This window comes from Paramisgurnus dabryanus, chromosome 14 (genome assembly GCF_030506205.2).
Source record: "Paramisgurnus dabryanus chromosome 14, PD_genome_1.1, whole genome shotgun sequence".
In the NCBI taxonomy this organism is placed as follows: Eukaryota; Metazoa; Chordata; class Actinopteri; order Cypriniformes; family Cobitidae; genus Paramisgurnus; species Paramisgurnus dabryanus.
This window is the reverse complement of record NC_133350.1, coordinates 8,475,600-8,497,549: the sequence shown is the minus strand read 5'-3', so window position 1 is coordinate 8,497,549 and position 21,950 is coordinate 8,475,600. Positions and strand designations below refer to the sequence as shown.

The 21,950-nt window shown below is 38.9% G+C and overlaps 1 protein-coding gene across 1 annotated transcript in view; it reads right to left on the bottom strand.

Moving 5' to 3' along the window:
* The window catches only part of thsd7bb (thrombospondin, type I, domain containing 7Bb), a 138,213-nt gene extending 117,836 nt beyond the window's left edge, over positions 1 to 20,377 (bottom strand). The window contains exon 1 of the mRNA XM_065241018.1: positions 20,177 to 20,377. The gene's annotated coding sequence lies outside the window, so the exon portion shown is untranslated. The remainder of the gene's footprint in view (positions 1 to 20,176) is intronic.
* Positions 20,378 to 21,950: the final 1,573 nt, after the last annotated feature.

Genomic DNA, 21,950 nt, shown 5'->3' with positions numbered 1-21,950 from the left:
AGACACGGGGGTTGGACTGTTTTACTTGTGGCATGAAGGTTGATCATTATGGGATGCCAATTTTCTCCCTAGCAACCAAACGTAGTACCCTAGCAACGGAATAAACAATGCCTTATATCTCCGCTTCAGAACATCATAGAGACACGGGGGTTGGACCGTTTTACTTGTGGCTTGAAGGTTGATCATTATGGGATGCCAATTTTCTCCCTAGCAACCAAACTTAGTACCCTAGCAACGGAATAAACAAAGCCTTATATCTCCGCTTCAGAACATCATAGAGACACGGGGGTTGGACCGTTTTACTTGTGGCTTGAAGGTTGATCATTATGGGATGCCAATTTTCTCCCTAGCAACCAAACTTAGTACCCTAGCAACGGAATAAACAAAGCCTTATTTCTTCGCTTCAGAACATCTTAGAGACACGGGGGTTGGACCGTTTTACTTGTGGCTTGAAGGTTGATTATTATGGGATGCCAATTTTCTCCCTAGCAACCAAACTTAGTACCCTAGCAACGGAATAAACAAAGCCTTATATCTCCGCTTCAGAACATCATAGAGACACGGGGGTTGGACTGTTTTACTTGTGGCATGAAGGTTGATCATTATGGGATGCCAATTTTCTCCCTAGCAACCAAACGTAGTACCCTAGCAACGGAATAAACAATGCCTTATATCTCCGCTTCAGAACATCATAGAGACACGGGGGTTGGACCGTTTTACTTGTGGCTTGAAGGTTGATCATTATGGGATGCCAATTTTCTCCCTAGCAACCAAACTTAGTACCCTAGCAACGGAATAAACAAAGCCTTATATCTCCGCTTCAGAACATCATAGAGACACGGGGGTTGGACCGTTTTACTTGTGGCTTGAAGGTTGATCATTATGGGATGCCAATTTTCTCCCTAGCAACCAAACTTAGTACCTTAGCAACGGAATAAACAAAGCCTTATTTCTTCGCTTCAGAACATCTTAGAGACACGGGGGTTGGACCGTTTTACTTGTGGCTTGAAGGTTGATTATTATGGGATGCCAATTTCCTCCCTAGCAACCAAACTTAGTACCCTAGCAACGGAATAAACAAAGCCTTATATCTCAGCATCAGAACATTGTAGAGACACAGGGGTTGGACCGTTTTACTTGTGGCTTTAAGTGTGATCATTATGGGATGCCATTTTTCTCCCTAGCAACCAAACTTAGTACCCTAGCAACGGAATAAACAAAGCCTTATATCTCCGCTTCAGAACATCATAGAGACACGGGGGTTGGACCGTTTTACTTGTGGCTTGAAGGTTGATCATTATGGGATGCCAATTTTCTCCCTAGCAACCAAACTTAGTACCCTAGCAACGGAATAAACAAAGCCTTATATCTCCGCTTCAGAACATCATAGAGACACGGGGGTTGGACCGTTTTACTTGTGGCTTGAAGGTTGATCATTATGGGATGCCATTTTTCTCCCTAGCAACCAAACTTAGTACCCTAGCAACGGAATAAACAATGCCTTATATCTCCGCTTCAGAACATCATAGAGACACGGGGGTTGGACCGTTTTACTTGTGGCTTGAAGGTTGATCATTATGGGATGCCAATTTTCTCCCTAGCAACCAAACTTAGTACCCTAGCAACGGAATAAACAAAGCCTTATATCTCAGCATCAGAACATCATAGAGACACGGGGGTTGGACCGTTTTACTTGTGGCTTTAAGTGTGATCATTATGGGATGCCATTTTTCTCCCTAGCAACCAAACTTAGTACCCTAGCAACGGAATAAACAAAGCCTTATATCTCCGCTTCAGAACATCATAGAGACACGGGGGTTGGACCGTTTTACTTGTGGCTTGAAGGTTGATCATTATGGGATGCCAATTTCCTCCCTAGCAACCAAACTTAGTACCCTAGCAACAGAATAAACAAAGCCTTATATCTCCGCTTCAGAACATCATAGAGACACGGGGGTTGGACCATTTTACTTGTGGCTTGAAGGTTGATTATTATGGGATGCCAATTTTCTCCCTAGCAACCAAACTTAGTACCCTAGCAACGGAATAAACAAAGCCTTATATCTCCGCTTCAGAACATCATAGAGACACGGGGGTTTGACCGTTTTACTTGTGGCTTGAAGGTTGATCATTATGGGATGCCAATTTTCTCCCTAGCAACCAAACTAAGTACCCTAGCAACGGAATAAACAAAGCCTTATATCTCCGCTTCAGAACATCATAGAGACACGGGGGTTGGACCGTTTTACTTGTGGCTTGAAGGTTGATCATTATGGGATGCCAATTTTCTCCCTAGCAACCAAACTTAGTACCCTAGCAACGGAATAAACAAAGCCTTATTTCTCCGCTTCAGAACATCTTAGAGACACGGGGGTTGGACCGTTTTACTTGTGGCTTGAAGGTTGATTATTATGGGATGCCAATTTCCTCCCTAGCAACCAAACTTAGTACCCTAGCAACGGAATAAACAAAGCCTTATATCTCAGCATCAGAACATTGTAGAGACACGGGGGTTGGACCGTTTAACTTGTGGCTTTAAGTGTGATCATTATGGGATGCCATTTTTCTCCCTAGCAACCAAACTTAGTACCCTAGCAACGGAATAAACAAAGCCTTATTTCTCCGCTTCAGAACATCTTAGAGACACGGGGGTTGGACCGTTTTACTTGTGGCTTGAAGGTTGATTATTATGGGATGCCAATTTTCTCCCTAGCAACCAAACTTAGTACCCTAGCAACGGAATAAACAAAGCCTTATTTCTTCGCTTCAGAACATCTTAGAGACACGGGGGTTGGACCGTTTTACTTGTGGCTTGAAGGTTGATTATTATGGGATGCCAATTTCCTCCCTAGCAACCAAACTTAGTACCCTAGCAACGGAATAAACAAAGCCTTATATCTCAGCATCAGAACATTGTAGAGACACGGGGGTTGGACCGTTTTACTTGTGGCTTTAAGTGTGATCATTATGGGATGCCATTTTTCTCCCTAGCAACCAAACTTAGTACCCTAGCAACGGAATAAACAAAGCCTTATATCTCCGCTTCAGAACATCATAGAGACACGGGGGTTGGACCGTTTTACTTGTGGCTTGAAGGTTGATCATTATGGGATGCCAATTTTCTCCCTAGCAACCAAACTTAGTACCCTAGCAACTGAATAAACAAAGCCTTATATCTCCGCTTCAGAACATCATAGAGACACGGGGGTTGGACCGTTTTACTTGTGGCTTGAAGGTTGATCATTATGGGATGCCAATTTTCTCCCTAGCAACCAAACTTAGTACCCTAGCAATGGAATAAATGTTAGCTTCATTCTAGCTTCATGCTAATCATGTTAGCTTCATGCTAGCTTCATGCTAATCATGCTAGCATCATGCTAGCTTCATGCTAATCATGTTAGCTTCATGTTAGCTTCATGCTAATCATGTTAGCTTCATGCTAGCTTCATACTTATTATGCTAACATCATGCTAGCTTCATGCTAATCATGCTAGCTTCATGCTAATCATGCTAACTTCATGCTAATCATGCTAACAGCCAGATAGCCTACTAAAATAAACTTCTGTCAAACCATTTTAAATGTTCAGGCTACGCTTTTTCAAGCCAACATAAAGTTTGTCCTCAAACTTTAATATCTAGTTGTGTTTATTGTTCATATCACACACCACTTACCCTCATGTAACCTTTACCAGCAAAAAAATGTAAATAGGCTACAAAAACGCGGTGATGCTGATGATGACCTGATCACTGCGGTCGGCATCACATTACTGCGGTGATGTGGTTATCGTCACAGCCCTAACCACATACACAACATAATGTTCAGTTAATGTATTTTCCCATTTAAGTAAATAGATCTTTTTTGCATAACCAAAATAACCATCAAGTGGTGCGACTTTCCTGAAGGGACTTTGATTGAAGTAAGGGATTTCAGGTCAGGTTTGGTTTCTAAAATTGAATAGGTCCTATCAGGTCACCTGGCTTACAGGTCAGATTCAGCCATCAACTTTTTTCTTATTTCTTGTCAGAGATCAGAAATGCTATATTTTTAAGTCTAAGCGTATTACGTCCATAGATAAGCAACATAAACTGGAGAGTCGAGTCTCTCGCATGGTAAGCTGTTCGAGGTGCCAAGAGCGCCTCATAAAATGCTGCATTAGAAGCAGCTGCTTATGTAGGCAGTCAGGCAACTCTCTAAATGTTGGAATAGAGTTCGAGTCCATGGTGTTTGAGGTTTAAATGCGTAGGAAAACCAGAACTGCCAATATTATGTGCAAAATGCTTGGTGCATAGAAATGAATGTCCCAAGCTTAGACAGTATACTGTATATGGTTTAAAAAATCAGAAAGAGCTTTATTGCCAAGTATGTTTCTGCATTGCACACACAATGAATTTGTCTTGGTGACCGAAGCATCCATTGCAGAAGACAAACATAGTGCAGACATAGATAGAAATTACACATTGAAATAAAATAACACTAATAATATGTGTCTGTGAAAACCCAGCTAAAGTTTTTTCAAGTAAGGTCATGTCAAATTGATTAAAATTCAAGCAGTGGGTTGGGTATGTGGGGTGCAAGGAGATTTTTTATCTAGAGTTATCTTTTCAGGCATGCTCACTGCCCATTGTAGTTTCCCGGTATCTGATTTTGAAGTTTAAATTGAAACATAAAAATCTCTGATGTCTCCAATGTATTCATATTATAAAACAGACATCAGAAACAATCAATGACACCACCTTACAGTACATTAGGCAATTACATTAGGGTCAATAGTAATCCACAGTTTGATCAGTGTGTGTGTGTGCGCGCTTTCTCCATTTCACTTGTTGTGATTTGCTGTACGTGAGAACACGGATACGTGCATCAATTTGAGTGTTTTATTGTATCTAAGTATCTTAGTATCTGTGGCATGAGTCATGAAGGATTGGATCAGGTAACAGGGTTGGCGGCATATTGTGTCAGCTACTCGGTGACAAACTGACCTTCCCTGCTGCTGAGTCAATTACAGTTCAATTAGGACACAGACCCTGCTGTGGCCCCAAGCACTTGCTGTAAGAAGCATATGGCAGCTATATATGGCCAAACTGGCCCCGGCTCTGCGGGAAACCGTCCCACATACACTTACGAACTGAAGTGGAAATGAATGAATCAATAAAAATGCAGTTTCTATGAGGTCCAAATGAAAGCTCTGCACAGTTACCGGTTTGAACATCTGTTCTTGTAATTTCCACGGAGGTTTGGGAAAGCTAAAGTATTCCGCATAAATAGGATAATGCATGTCGACCTTTAATTGGTAAAGTGTATGAGAAATGGACTGTGCATTACGGCCCTAAAAAAACAGAGCTTTTGCTTTAATAAAACCCAGTTGAAAGAAATATTTCAAATGTAAAGTGTCAATAGTTTTTTATGAGACAGCAATGAGAAATGAGACTTTTGCTTCCCATGCTAATCTTAGTTTCCTTGGAGAGGTCTTAGAAGCCATTTACACAACTCTGTTTTCAATTAAAAATTCAACACTTTTTATTCGTTTACACAACAACATGAAAAGTGCTTAAAGCATATGTTAATTTTTACACATTGTTTTGTGTTATACTATTTAACACATTGGGCTCTATCTTACACCCGGCGCAATGCAGCGTAATGCGCGACGCAAGTGTCTTTTGCTAGTTTCCACCCTGCGCAATTATAATTTTCACTTTTAGCGCCACGTTGTTTAAATAGCAAATGCCCTCCGCCCCCTTTTGTGCCCATGGGCGTTCTGGTCTGAAAACGAGGTGTGTTCAGGCGCATTGTTGGCGCATTGCTATTTTGAGGCAACTAAAATAGACTACTCCATTGACCAAATAAAACCTGCTCTAAAGTCTAAAGTCAATGGTGCAATATGTTTTTTGTTATTTAAAGAGCGCATTAGTAATATGCGCCTATAAATGGGACGACAATGCGGGTTTGCTTATCACATACATGAATGCGCAGCAGCACAAAAACGCATTTAAATATGAAAGATTAAAGGATTGAATGTAAAAGATTATTATTGAGTCTCTTGAACATAAAGGAGGACTAATTATGAGACGTTAGAAGGCGCAAAGAGCTGCTTCACCTGTAGCCTGGTAAAGTATAAATGCTTTACTTTAAACAAATGCATCTGTTTTTAAATGTTTTTTTTTTTTAAATGCTACCTCACGGATTTATTGTATATGATGACTCTGCACCTGTGGATATGGTGAGATGAGAAACATTTTTAAGTAATGTTTAAAAAAAACTAATGGTGCTGTCCAAGTGCTGAAACGTGAGGAGAGCCGTTTGTAAATTCTTTATCTCCTGTTTGTTACAAAAAAGTATTTTTAGTGTACAAACCTTTTCTTACATACTTGTAAATTATTTTTGATGATATTGGATAGCCATACATTTAAAGCAATTAAAAGCCTGCTTTTTTACTTCCATGACTAAAAGAAAACGGGTTTTAAAGGTTTAAAGTGAAAAACAACACAATTATTTATCATTAATATTAAACTGGGGGTCTTCATCCTCCGCTTAGTTTTTTAGTTTACAAAGTCCGTCATCTAAATAGGGATTAGACATAGCTCCAGCGCAACTGGTTTTAAAGGGGATGAGAGCTGAGACTCTCATTGGTGTATTGCACATTACGTCCAAAATACTCCCATTACTCATTAAAAAAATAGGACCAACTCTTTTCGCCCATTCGCTCGGCACACAAACCATTATTCCTGTCGTTAAATTAGCAAAAGTGGATTCAGACACGCCCATTTAGACGTTGCGCTGTGCACTTTAGACAATGCGCTTAGATCGTTAAAATAGGGCCCATTATGTGTTATTTTAACACATTATGTGTTGATTTTGTACACCTTTTAAATCGGGGTTTTAAAGTGCAAATGACAATATTTTTCAGTGTAAACTACGAAAACACAAACTTGTGAAAGCATTGACTTGCATATTTTGTACCGAGACATTGTGTGTGTGACATGCACAATTCTGCGTTTTTATAGACCTGTGCTAAAAGCACATATTCATTTTTTACACATTGTTTTGTGTTATACTATTTAACACATTATGTGTTCTTTTAAATAAAAGGGACAACATAATATTGTTGTGTTAAAACAACACAAAGTATGTTGTTCCAATAATAACAGACACACACATTATGGGCCAAATTTACTAAACTGGGCAAATAAGCGGGAGAGCGTAATTCCAAAAAAAAGCGCAGATGGGAGTGGTAATATCTCCGGGTTATTTACTAAAAAGCAGCAAATTAAAAAACACAGGCGCAACAGCTGATTTCCATAATGACCAACACAATCTACTAAGAACAGTGCAAATTAGTTCAGGGTTGTAAATAAGCAGAGCTGATCCTCAGGTGGATGATCTGCTAACGTCCAATGCGCTTGAGTTCAGCACCACGGACAGCTCAGCTGAAAATTCGGGGTTAGAAATCCCAGCTAACAAAGCCATAGTACACTGAAAAGAACCCTTACTTATAAAAAAACGGAATGTTCCCTTTATAAATCACAGATCACCTGCAAGTGTGCGTACATGAATCATCCTCAGATCCCACCCTCAAGCCTATTTTCCCATTAAGTTTGTTTTTTATAGATAACAACCTTTGCGTGAAAACTGGCGTAGGCACGTTTCCAGCCTCGTTTTGTGCGTATGCAGGCTTTATAAATAAGACCCCTGGTATTGTGTGACTTCTCCTCCTGTAACTAAAAAATATAGCATGGCTTGGAAAACAATATTTTTAAATAATATGTTCTTCTGGCATTACAAATAAACTACTGCTTCTGCCAAGCCTCTTATCAGCTACAAATGCAGCCAATTCAAGCACAAAATTATTTGAGGCATGCTTTTTTGACTTTAAATAATGGCACAAACACAATAATATCTCATGCGCAAACTTATGTAAATCTCCTCCCTTAAATTTTGCGTATAAAAGGGAAACTCCTCGAAATGTATATGCAATAAGGTCAGTCGTAAAAATAACTAGACCACTTCTTATCAGCGCTAATTATCCACTGCACTTCTTTAGTAAATCCCGACAGTCGCTATTAGTAAGCTTTTAGTAAATCCGGCCCCAAATGTGTTGTCCTTAACTCTTTCCCCACCATTGACGAGTTAACTCGTCACTTAAGAGAAAACACTTCCCTGCCAATTACGTTAACATGCAACCAAATAATCCGTTTGTAATCTTGTAATCTTATATAATCTTCAATCGTATTGAAAAGCCTTCATGTAAACACCTTAATCAATACGATTGAAGATGATGGATGCAAATTTGGATCGTGTTGACGGGGGTGGTGTACTCCGATCCGCAGGAGAAAAGTATGCATGTAATCGCGTGAATCAGTATTTTCTCAGTCGGATGCAAAAATACATTGTGCACATGCGCAGAACATTTGTGCTCAAGTTCACATCTTATATTAAACTCTTATGTCACATGATTCTTGTCACAGAAACACACAATAGCAAGGCAGTGGCATCACACATTATTAAGGTAAGGTTACTGGGGTCCCGCGATGTACCTTCTGACGCGTTTGTACTTACATTAGGCTACTTAAAGCAATAAAATAGCGTTGTGACTTTTGAAAAGTGTGTTTTCATCACCTATATCTGAAAACTTCTTAAGAATAAACTTTCTCCAACTCCGCTTTGACTTTAATCCAGAGATAAAGCCTGAACTCGACGAGAGATGCTGTATGCAGCGAGGCGTTGCCAAGTCCTCTGCTTTTTTCAAGTTTAGATTTGAGCTACTGTTTAAACTGTTTCCACCAGTTGTTTTTTTTCTGCTGGTTAAAAATGAAAGGATTTCGTTTATTAGTTATTGGTATTTGGGCTGTGAATAGTAATTGGGATGCTTTTGGGCTAGCTTTGAATGTCCATATGGGATGGTTCTGATAGCGAATCTGGCAACCCTGGCTGTGCGCATGCGCAAACGTTTTGTTCGGATTCTATAGAGTGTACATGTAAACTAACATTTTAATCAGATTGCAATGTTAAGGGAGCATGTTAACTGTTTCGTCGTAACCTTCAATCGTATTAAATTCAATCGGATTGACAAAATTTTGTGCATGTAAACATAGCCAATAATGAGTTTTTCCGGCTTTTCCGCAATATCGCTATTATTCACCAGGTGGCCGCAACTTATAAAACCCGGAAGTATCGCCCTAGGGCAAACAGCTGTATGTCCGTGTAAGTTCTTTTGCAGATCACTCTGAATCTGATCTCTATCAAAAGTCCTTCACAAAAATGGAATTATCTCAGGTTTTTGCTAAAAATGTTGGTGTTTTTGAAAAAAAAACCTACCCATATTTGAAAAGTGATAAAAAGAAAACAAATGAAGGTAGGATGAAATGTTTTTTTTTTTTTGAAAGAAAAAGGTCTGTTCTTTCATTTGATTAATTTGACTTTTGTGGAAATCATGAAAAATGCTTGCGCTGGCTGACAACCATTTAAAAAAACGCTGGCAGGGAAAGAGTTAACTAGACACAAAATGTGTTGTTTTAACACAACTGTTTTAAGGTTGTACGTTGTTGTCTGTGAGTGAAAAACGCATAGAAAAAACATGCCTTTATCATGTAAACATACTCTTTTTATTAATAACCCTTGTAAATTTATGTTCCCTGTTCTTTTTTTTATAAATATAGTATTTGTATTAAATCTATATTCATTGAGTTAAATTGAGAATCGAGTCTAAAAATCGTATTGTGATTCGGGATAAAATCTAGAATCGAATCGATAGCTGGTGAATCGAAATTGAATCAATCTGGAACATCTGACTTAATACCCAAGTCAATATGTGTCAACCGCAAAGACAATGACAAAAGAAAAAGAGTTTATCAGTCTTTGAGCTAATTTTCACACAGATTGAAATGGCGTTATTTTCATGTGTGCCAGACTAATGAGAGTTTCTGGATGAGAAGTGACTAAGGGAAGTGGATTTCAAAGTGAGTCAGAAACTCAACATGTTTTTGAGTCGTCTTTGATTGTCTTTCTTTCATCTGTTCTTCATTTAGTTCTATTGTGATTCATAGCCACAAGGGCCGAGCAGAGAGCTCAGATTCTTTGGGAGCCGGGGTTTTATTTGACACAGCAGACAGAAATGTTCAGACAAATGTTGACACTTTAACCTTATTTTAATAAGGCTTCCATGCGAAAGTTTCGTGTTTATAAACTTAATGAATTCAGCGAATACATCACATTACAGAAGTTGTAAAGAATGGCATTTCATTCAACTAAACTTAATCTAGCTAGCTGAAAACTCAATCTAACTCAATATCTGGATACTGTCGTGCTAAATAAATGCTGGGTTGGTTTTAACCATTGGCCCAGCATTCGGGTTAAAACAACCCAGCATAGGTTTATTCATAACCCAACAACTTATTCTGTTTAAACCAACCCATAGATATGTACACTAGATGTTACCTTGGCTACGACAGTTCATTGGAACGAATGCGTCAAATAGAGCCGCCATCTTGAAACAGGGGAACCCAGCATCAAGCGTCACTGTAGGCAATGGTGTAATGGAAATAAAATCACCATAAATCGTCATGAATGCGATTTTCTAGGTTTTCTTTTGGTTCGTTCCAACAGTCAGACATATATTTAGCTATACAGTATAAGTGTTGATATTTTTTCTAACTATAATGCATATTGCTAGTAGGCCTAACATCAATACGCAGCACAAAAGTCCAGCATCGTCCATGAATTCGAAGTACAGGCAGAGATAGCAGCGTTACCTAGCTACTTCCTATGATAAGACCCCTGTTCCAAGATGGTTATCCATAGTTGCTGTGTATCTTAATAACTTTTTTACTAAAGTGGACACTGTATCCCTGACAAATGCTTTGAAGGTCCAGACAAAATCAGCAGCTGTCAATGCTTTGATCTTTCCTTATACTCTAAGGTGGATTATTTTTGTCTACTACAACTTCTGTAGTCTTGATCTTCTTCACTGGAAGTTTTACAGCAGAATTTAAAGATCAAACACTGGTGTCTAGACTGGTTTCTATGCTCAGCTAGAATGACACATTACACATGAAAATGAAAGCTAGACTATAGGACAGTGGGAAGATCCTTGATCTAAAATCCTAGATGTGTATTTTTCACCCTATTTATTAAATCCTGCATTTACTGTATATTCAAAAATAAGTTGCAGATGGAGGCATCTTAGGATACATTTAGCTTTGTTTTTGGGTGGGTTCAAGTTGCGATAGCATACAGTATGTTTATTAGTTGGTTACTATTGTGACAAAAAATATGTGCATATGTCAGTTTCATATGAATGCGAGGAATAACACAATTTTTTCACAAGTATTCTTTTCAGAGTGGTGTAAATGTGCCAGTGTTACACTACATAATTAGTGCATTTAGTAAGAAATCAGCCTCGCACATATGTTTAAAACACCCAGCACACCTCAGACACATCAACTGTAAAAGGTTCTCACTTGCACACTCAGTATGTTTGCAAATCAGATGGTTAGACACTCTCAAGTGAATGTCTGATATCACAACTTTCAAGTGTTTTCAAAAGTGATCAAACTCAAAATATGTTTTAACAATAAGAATATTTAAAGTGGATTTATAGACGGTTTCATCGGATGCACGTGTGCTGACGCGATACATGTCTGGATCCGAACTTTACTTCCGGTTTCGTTTCTTTTAATGGTCCGACTAGTTGCTAAACTGATCTCTTGAACAAATGCCTTGTCGAAAATAACAAATGTTTTGGTTTCCTAGGTAAGCCATGTGTTGTTTTTTTTTTGCTTGTTATATAACTAAACTACGTTTAAAGAACTTTGTTGTTATTTATTCTTAGCGGAGTTTACGGACCACGACAGCCGCTTGTTTATTTTGTTACTGCTGAAATCGTCTATATACTCTAAAAATGATGGGTTATTTTTTACTCAGCGTCAGGTCAAAAAGGGACACAGGATTTAGGTTAAAGTTACCACCATGAAAATTTTTATATTTGACCAAACAATGGGCTAATATAACCCAGCATTTTGGGTTAAAATAACCCAGCATATGTTAAAATAAGTATTTTAGTGCTCATGTGGGAACACTCTTAAAGGTCACGTTATTCCTGATCCCATTTTCGAACTTTAGTTAGTGTGTAATGTCGCTGTTAAAGCATAAATATTACCTGCAAAATGATTAACTCTTTCCCCGCCATTGACGAGATATCTCGTCAATTAAGAGAAAACGCTTCCCCGCCAATGACGAGATTTTCTGTATTTCCGCAATACCGCTATTATCCACCAGGTGGTTCCTCAACTTTTTAAACCCGGAAGTATTGCCCTATGGCAAGCGGCTGCATGTCCGTGTCTGTTTTAAAGATCGCTCTGAATGGGATCTCTATGAAAAGTCAGTCACAAAAATGGAATTATCTCTGCTTTTTGCTCAAAATGTGGTGTTTTGCAGAAACCTACCAATATTCAAAAGCTGATTGCAAAAGAACCACTAAAGGTAGGATGAAACGTTTTTTTTTTTTGAAAGCAGAGGGTCTGTTCTTTCATTTGGTATATTGTATGTTTATATATTTAAAGAAGAACATCTTCTGGAAGGCATTAAACTTTGGTGAAAATCATGAAAAACGCTGGCGCTGGCTGGCAACTTTTTTAAAAAACGTTGCCGGTGAAAGAGTTAAACTCAAAGTTCACTGCCAGGTGATATATTTTCTTTAACAGAATTCCCCTTTCAAAGCCTATACAGCGAACGGCCGGTTTGGACTACAGCCCTCTCTACTTCCCGGTTGAATGATGTCAATATAACGCCCCATTCAGACAGCCAGCGACCAGCAGTAGCAGAGCAATGCGATCTCATTCATTTTAATGGAAACCGGGCGACTTCTGGCGGCACGAGCGAAAGTGACCATTGGCGACCGTATGGGCGTGTCTAGCGATGCAAGAAAGTTAAAAAAAGTTTAATGTTGAGCGAATTTCGGGATTTCTAAGCTAAGCTGCTGTCGAATCACAACACACTAAACAAACTACACAATCAGAACTCGTTATGTATTCCTGAAGAAGGGACTTCATAGAACAAGGAAGACATCAGCCCGTTTTTAGGACAGTGAAAACAGTGGTATACAGATAAGTAAATTGTGTAAAAACACAGCATTTTTTTACACGTGAAACATAAATGTTATATTGCGCAATGAAAACACAATCAAAGCTTCAAAAACACAGAAAGAACGGGACTTTTAAAAATGCTAGGTTATGGTCAACCCAGCATTGGGTCAAAAATGGACGAACCCAACCACCTGGGTTATAATTAAACCTATTCTGAGTTATTTTGACCCGAAGTACTGAAAATAACCCAGCATTTATTCGAGTGTTCCTATCATAGATATGTATAAAGGCTAGATGTCTTACGGTGGAGTCTCTAATGTCATCACCTGGCGGCCATCTTACCTCAGACAGCTCGCTCACTACGTTATTAACGTGGCTATTATTCTGGATGCTTTAATATGTTTCATGAATTTGTTATTTATTTTTAGTATAAGTATGCAGTGTCATAGGTACATCTTTTACGTTTATAACAAACCAAACCGTTTGAAAATCGGTAAAAAATTAAGCAAGTTATGGTCATTAAAAAGTACCTGCATTATTAAAACTCAATGCTACGAATGAGCGAGCGCGCCCTGTGGTAAGATGGCCGCCAAAATGCGGACGTTCCATTCAATTGGCCAGCAGCGCGGGCGAGACATCTAGCCTTTATACATATCTATGGTTCCTATATACTAAAAATGTTACATTATAATGCTATATACACACTGTGCAAAAGTCTTATGCCACCATCACCAGACTTGTTGCTTTAGAAGTTTTAATGTCCATCCATATTTATTTTTCAATCTATTTTAATAAGAAACAAACAGAAAATACAGGATACAGTGTTTCCCCTAGGTTTACAGCTTTGGGGGGGGGGGGGGGTGGTTGGTTGGTTAGGTATGTATATACAGGGGTTAAATTGTGATTTGTTATGTGGGAGCTCTGTGGGGAGGGGTACTTCGAGGGGTAACATGTTTAATACTGATGACAGCAAAGCCACTGGTGTGTTTCAATGACATTCTAGACTTCTGATAGGATTTGAAAAGAATCAACCTCCTTGAATAATTCTAGGCATAAGATGCTACCCCAAAAGACTTAATTATCAAGAAAAGGGACAACAGTACTGCATCAGCAACATGTCTTAGAAATTAGCCATGATTCCCTATGCTGGTCGGCAGTTAGTAAAACAATCATTTAGTTAGATTTGATTTGTGTAATCAAAATACATTATTTTATTAAACTATACAATGAGTTATATCCAGTGTTATCCAGTTAACATACTGTTATTAGATGAGTGACATACATACTTTAGTCTTCTATTAAGTTTTCTCAACGTGGGCACCATTCTTACCTCTCTCTCCCACTCTCTCTCTCTCTCTCTCTCTCTCTCTCTCACACACACACACACACACACACAAACACACACACACACACACACACACACACACACACACACCTCTACAATGTCAAATGATCCTGCGTGCGCGTTCTTGAAGCTGCTCTCGCTTGAGCTGCATATTTTCAACTTGCGCAAAGACGTGTTTAAAGGGAAAAGCGCATGTTTTCGCGGCAATTGCGCCGCCCAATTCGCGTCAATCGCAAATTCAGAAATATGACAGCATAGAATGTTACTGTTACACAGAGTTACTACAAAACACGTGGGCGGCGCGGGCATATAGCATGAGAGAGGGAGAGAATGTGCGCGTGTCTGGGAAAGTCATGATAAACTCAGTCGTCTTCTCTGTCAGTAACATCCGTGACTGTTGGAGTTTACGCAAAAAAAGAGAGTATACGGAGGAACGGACTTTGAAAACACCCGTCACCTTTTCAGTTATGGGAGAGAGAGGCGCGCGCTGCACACAACACGGGAGAGAGCGTGCGCAGTAAATTAAGCCGAACAGTAAAATATAAATGTGCGCACTCAATTGGATAATTGTAAACGCGCAAACACAGACAGAAAAGACATGCCATCGTGGAAATAAGATAAATAACATATTACTTGAGGGCTGTTTGGTATGTTTAATAAAATGACAAATTGTTCTCTGGCGCTTCAAAGAAAATCAAACCAAATTTACTTGACCTTCAAGGGGGGCGGGTCGAGCCGTAAGGAGGGCGGGGCGCCCCCCTTATATAATGGTAGGGGAAACACTGGGATATATGTACATCAATTTTACATGTTCAGGACTAAATGTCTTCTTTAGGCATCGTCGATGTTTAGTGTGACCTCTCTTGGCACTAAACACATCTTGAACGTTTTTTAACAGAATGAAGTAAAAAGACAAATTTCTTTAAAATTAGAAATTAGGATTTCATTTCATTTAGGTTTAAGAGATCCTGCAGTTTCCTGCTATTGCTCAAGTGGAAGGGGAGTTTACCCTAAAAACTTGACACTTCAGCTTATACTTGTGTTTTAATACAACATACACATTTCCTGTATTTTCTGGGTGTATTGTTTTAAATAGACTGAGAAACAATTATATATGATCACTATAACATTGCAAAAATAACAAATCTAATTCTGGCATGGAGGCGTAAAACTTTTGCACGTACTGTATATGCTATTTAAATATAACCATGCTGATGGTCTGTTGTTAAAGCGCTCCAACTTATGTGAACCATCAATCCTGTTTTCAAATAAATGCCAATTGTAGCTATTCTCATCTACTGTAATAAGGTTTTGTGAAACTTTAACAGAACATTAAGGGTGGAAGATCTCCTTCCATCTCATAAACACATACTGTAAGTAAAAAATAGCCTACTGTATGTTTACTTGACATGATATTGTTATACAGTGTATTAGCCACTACATTCACTAAATTCAAACTGCAGTCCACACAGCGGATCTACTGTAGCACTAAACAGAGAAAGATGGATATGCCAAAAACAGATCCAGAAAAATAAGGTCTGACACAGACTAGAGAGAAGAATACTGCTTCATGAGATAAACTGAGATTTTCTCGACAAGTGGATTTACTAAATGGAGACAGAATGTAAGTACTGAATCAAACAAAACTGGGTTACAGCGCAGCACAGACAAACTGGCATGAACTAAAAAACAAAGTTTTAATCGAAGGTCCTGGAGCAGCAAATAGTTTCAGGCCAATTTAACCCCTATGTAATATTTTATAGGGGCTTTGTGAATCTGCACAATGCTACTGTGCCTTGTGCTGTAGTACAATAACGGGTGTACTGTTGTTTGTGTGCATCCTGACAGTTTGTAGAGTCCTGTGAAGATTATTTAGAGCATCTCTATCTGGACCACAATGACCACTTGGCCTCTGCTAACTGAGATGCTGTGGGGAACCCAACAGTATTAAATATTCAATCATGGGGTTTTCATAATTAAACTGGTAAAGCTGTTGTGAGTGTGAATGAGTTTTGGTGTTTATGAGTTTACGACGTGTGTACATTCTGGTTGACACTGGATCCCCTACAGGCTGAGTTTTGTAACAAGGTTAATTAGCAGATTTAAAGATGCGCATGTGAATAGGAATTACCTCTCCAGCACTCCATCTCTTGATTCCTATCAAGAGAACTACACTCCAGTGTTTCTCATACATTTATTTACTCGTGGCGCACCGCCACAGAATCAACAATGGCTCCCACAAATAGATTTTTCATGCTTCCCATTTAAATTAATATTTTACTGTTTAAAAACGGCTTAATTGTTGCAAGTGATCAGCGCGCCTCTTTCTCTCTCATGTTGTTTGCGCCTCTGTCTCACATAACAGTGAAAAAGTGGAGGTGTTTTCAAAGTCCGTTCCTCAGTATTAGGGCTGCACGATGTGAGGAAAAGTTGCGATGTGCGGTGACATTGTTTAATGTTGCGATGACAATGTGAGTTGCGATAAATATTTTATATTTTTTCATGTTTTAGGGGCCATTCAAATGTCGCGCCTAAAAACGCGTGGAAAACAATAAACACATAGGTTATTGTCACAAGATATGCACGCTGCGCTTGTGTCATTCTGAAAAGTTAAAATGTTTTTTAAAAGCCTGGAAAAACGAGCGCGTCGCAACGCGTGCGAGTCAAGACCGTGGCACTTCCAGAGCGAACATACTGCGCGCCTACATTTGAAAAAATGAACTTGAGCGCGCAATAGACGCAATATGTAAATCACCACTTCCACAGTACCTGTGTTTGCGGCGTCATCTCTCCTAAATCCAAAATAATTCCATGATATAGCTGAAGTGCTGTTCCTTTTCACCACAGGGTTCGTCTGACAACACTTTTTCTCACTCTTCTCCGCAATCGTTTTTGATAACAGGCACAGCGTCGCAACTGACACCTCACAAATCAATCTGAGTGTAGCTGACTTGGGGGATCCCCCTGATTGGCAAACCATCCGTGCGCCCCAAACTGCCTACTTCCATACTATATAGTATGCAAAGAGTACGATAAGTAGTGCTTTTCGCCTACTATATAGTATGGAAGTATGCGGTTTGGGACGCAGGGCATGTCTTCAGGAGTAAACGTAATAGGTCAAACGTTTATTACATGCGCTAACCGTTTTCCCTTCATTCATCGCGTCAAGGCTGTCTGTTGCGATGTGTTCATCGCGTGAGTTCATATCGCGATGACAATGAAAATTCGATGTATCGTTCAGCCCTACTCCATATACTTTTTTTTCGCGTAAACGTCAACAGTCACAGATGTTACTGACAGAGAAGACGGCTGATCGAGTTTAGCATGACTTGACGAAAGGTTAGCATTAGTGTTTCCCACACACCTGTTCTCTCCCTCTATATACTGTATGCCCCAAGTGTTAGTGTTTTGTAGTAACTATGTGTAGCAGTTACTGTGTATTCTCTCATATTTCTGAATTTGCACCGAAATGTCTCAGATTTAAAATAAAATAAATAAAACGTTAAGGATTTTAGCAACAGTTGGATTGAACATGAGGTGTTACAGGGTCATGTTTAATGTTACAGATAATCTTTGTTAATGTTAGTTAATATCAGATACAATTGTTCGTTCATTGTTCATTAACTAATGTTAACTGCTGCAACTTTTGATTTTGAAAATGTATTAGAAAATGCTGAAATTGGAGACGATAACTTGCGTCATCGTTTACTTTGGGGTTTGTACCTTTTGCATATCGTTAAAATGTACTAATACACACTTACACACCAATGTTATGTAAAAACGTAAATCGGACAATAGGTGCTCTTTAAATCCATATTAAATATAAAATCTATGGTAAATATTCCTGTAGCTCACAGGACACAATTTATGCTACCCACAGTAGCAGTACTAATTCCACAGTATTTGTACTAATATCTTCTCTCGTGTTCAACAGAATAAAGAAACTCATACAGGTTTAAAACAACATGAGGGTGTGAAAATAATGACAGAATTTTCATTTTTGGGTGAACTATCCCTTTAAGAGTGTAACCAGCTAACTTTTAAAGTGTATGTATGTGTTTGATGGCGGTGTGCCTGGCCTTATTTCTTGACAATTAAGATAATATCCTCAGAAAAGCCTTGATTACTAAGTGCCCTAACTACCCCTCCTATAAATTATGAAAACAATGGCATTAATTATGAATCACGCTATAGGCCTTAAACATTCACATCACACTCCAGTTCACAGCACACTCATTCAATCTTCTGTCACTAATGGGCACTTTCAGGGGAATACACGATGACACACATGCACACTGCACTCTTCTTTCAAGCCAAAACACAATAGAATCAAACAAATCTCCGATCAGCGCATCCCAAATTCATGACCCTCAGAAAGGGACGCACAAATATTTTATGGCTGTATAGATGAATACACATAAATCCATCACGACACATATCTACGAAAATGAAAAAGGAGGAAAAGAAAAGTGACAGAGAAGGATATGACAGAGACTTGGACAAACAGATGGATAGATAATGAATCATATTTTTGATATAAAACTGTAGATCAGAAATAAATGTATAAATGTTGTTTAAAATAAATAATAAATGAATGAAAGAAAAAGGCAGATAAAGAAAATAGTGGGGATGTGCAGAAAATTAAATGCATTACAAGCACATCTGTAGGGGCACAGGTAATCCTTTGCCTGCTTTAACCTTAATGGAAAATTTAATTAAAACTTGGGCACGAAGAGACAGCAGGCATACGTCTCACGCTTAAATGAGTGCTTCATACATTACACAGAGTAAAGTGACACTTTATCTCCTGATCCACCAGCTACTCAAACATCTGCTTCTCACTTTTGATTAAAACTTAAAGAACAACACAAGATGTGTCTGGTTTGCTGCCAAGGTCATATTGCCCACATATTGCATCTCCTTAATGTCTTCAGAGGTCTCTAAACTAAAATCTGTTCATCCAGATGCTTTTGTCACATTTTTCTGTCTCAAAGGAAAGAGGTTTAATCACCAAAAAAGTGCCGGATGCAGCTCAAAAAAACTTCTTAAAACAACCGAAAGAAGGTGTAAGTGAAACATGCCCACAGTAATACCACAAATCACAGTCTTTTTATACTAGACAACAATAAAAAAGCAAATTTAGATGAAGTCTCTAAAGATTTTCCTCCTGAAGAAAAACCCCAGTAATCTCCTTTATCTCATTTATAGTTCTGAATAATATATCAAACTATTCTCGGATTTGCCAAAATATCAAAGTCTGCATGAACAGAATTGAAGTGCATATCATAAAAAACCTCTGGCACGGAGTAAACTGAGCCACCCTATATGCCAGTGTTGTAGTCGAGTCCGACTCGAGACCAAGATCAGAGATCAAGTGTCGAGTCCAAGTCAAGATCGAGTCCACATCAAGCTTATTTAAACTTGACTCGGACTCGGCACTCGATCACTGGTCTTGACTTGTACTCGACTACAACACTGCTGTATGCTATTCACATTCATTTCATTCACTTTCAGTCAACAATTGCTGTTAATTGCTAATTTGTATCTAGTTTTCTCTCTCATAAAAACATGCAAAGCTAAATGAAGTGCAACATCTGAGCAATAACATAAGCAGTATAGACTTAAACACAGTACACGCATAAACAACCATCCATCAGGAAGAGAATTGGATTAAACAACACAATATCTTTTTTTTTCTTTTTAAACACCTATTGCTTCATCTCACATACAGTATATATACACATGCTGTCTTACCTGTCCTACTGCGTCCTGTGAGTCCCTCAGCCTTTGAGAAGATGTGAGCAGCAGAAAGGGAGTGATAAAAGAGGAAAACAGGAGGAAAATGACCACAAATACGATAACAAAGTGTCAAATAATGAGAAAGAAGAGAGAGGGAAAGTGGGAGAGGCTGATTAATGTGTGTGAAAGACAGATAGAGAACAGTAGAAAACAGTATCCCAGTGGGCAGTCCTTTCTGAAGATTAAGCATCTGAGAGGAGAGAGAGAGCGAGGTAGAGGACGAGAGACAGCGAGATGGGATTGTCTGTGTGTGGTGTGCAGACACTGCCAGCATCTCTCTCTCTCTCTCTCTCTCTCTCTCTCTCTCTCTCTCTCTCTGTCACTCAGCCAACACCCCCTTCCACCCACCCGTTTTCTATCTCATTTTCAAATAATGAATCGCCATTCAAAGCATATCAGACTGGCTCTAAAGAGTTTAACTCTCTGAACCATCATACATAAATTGTATCAGACTGCAAATAATTTTGCATTTCAATCTGAATTTGGACAGGTGGCATTTAAGTTTCCTTTCGCTTCATTGGCTCATTAGTCGTACTTACATTATTATCACCACAGCTTTAACTTAAGGTTTGGAACAATCTGTTGCCCATAACATTTTAGCACTATTTAGGGCACACTATCCAAACTGCACCCGAGCACAGGACGGGGAACATAAAGCAAGACGTCATTTGGTGAGAGGGCTGTGTTGGGTCCTAAATAAAGCCACAAACTTAACATTAGGATGGGCTTCAGTGTTGAGAGAGTGCTTTACTTTCTGTTTTCTTCAAAACAATTGCATCCTATTGACAAAAGCATGCTTGGGCACAGATCGATAAAAGTAAAAAAAAAACATGAAGTTAAACTGAAAAAGTGATATTACAGATTCCTGGGGTCGCAAATTCAAAATAAGTGTTCGGAGTGTCATGTGTGTTGCGTTTTTAAAATATATGTTTGTTGCAACATGTGAACCATGTGCATCACGTGTTTTGGCAAAATAAGTGCCTGCTGCACACGCGTCAAAACCGTTTATGATAAAAGAGACGCTCAAGTTCACAAAATACACGCAAGACTTAACACTAACAGTAAACTCTGATTACGCATGAGATTATGTGAGTATCTGGCAAACGCGAGTGTCTCTTTTATCATAAACCCTTTAGATGCATCTGTAGCAGGTACTTATTTTGACAAGAAGACATGTGATGCACATAGGAACTCTCGACCAGATGAACACATATTTTGAAATTACGAACCACACACATGACGGGATACATACATGTTGTGACGAACTTCGCATCGAGCGCCATCGAAAAAGAAGTCACCGGCCGCCACTGCTCATTTATAAACTGTGTGTAAGATCCTTACTAAAAGTCTATGTAAACACAAAAGCCAAAAACTATTAAGACTTTTAAAACAAAGCACTGTCTTCTTAATAAATCACTGATCACCTGCAAGTGTGCGTACATGAATCATCCTCAGATCCCACCCTGCAAGCCCATTCTCCCGTCAAGTTTTATTTTATTTTTTTCCAGGGAACATTTCCAGCCCCATTTTGTGCATATGCACGCTTTATAATTGAGACCCCTGGGCTCTTTTGATTTGGACTAAAAAGTAGCCACCTAGGAACTTGTTACAGACCTCTCAAAACACTTTAGCAGTTCCTACAGTGGCAGGACGTTTTGCACAGACATTTCTTTTGGAAAATGCACAAATCAAGCTATAAAACATTATATATTTTATTAAGTTTATTTAG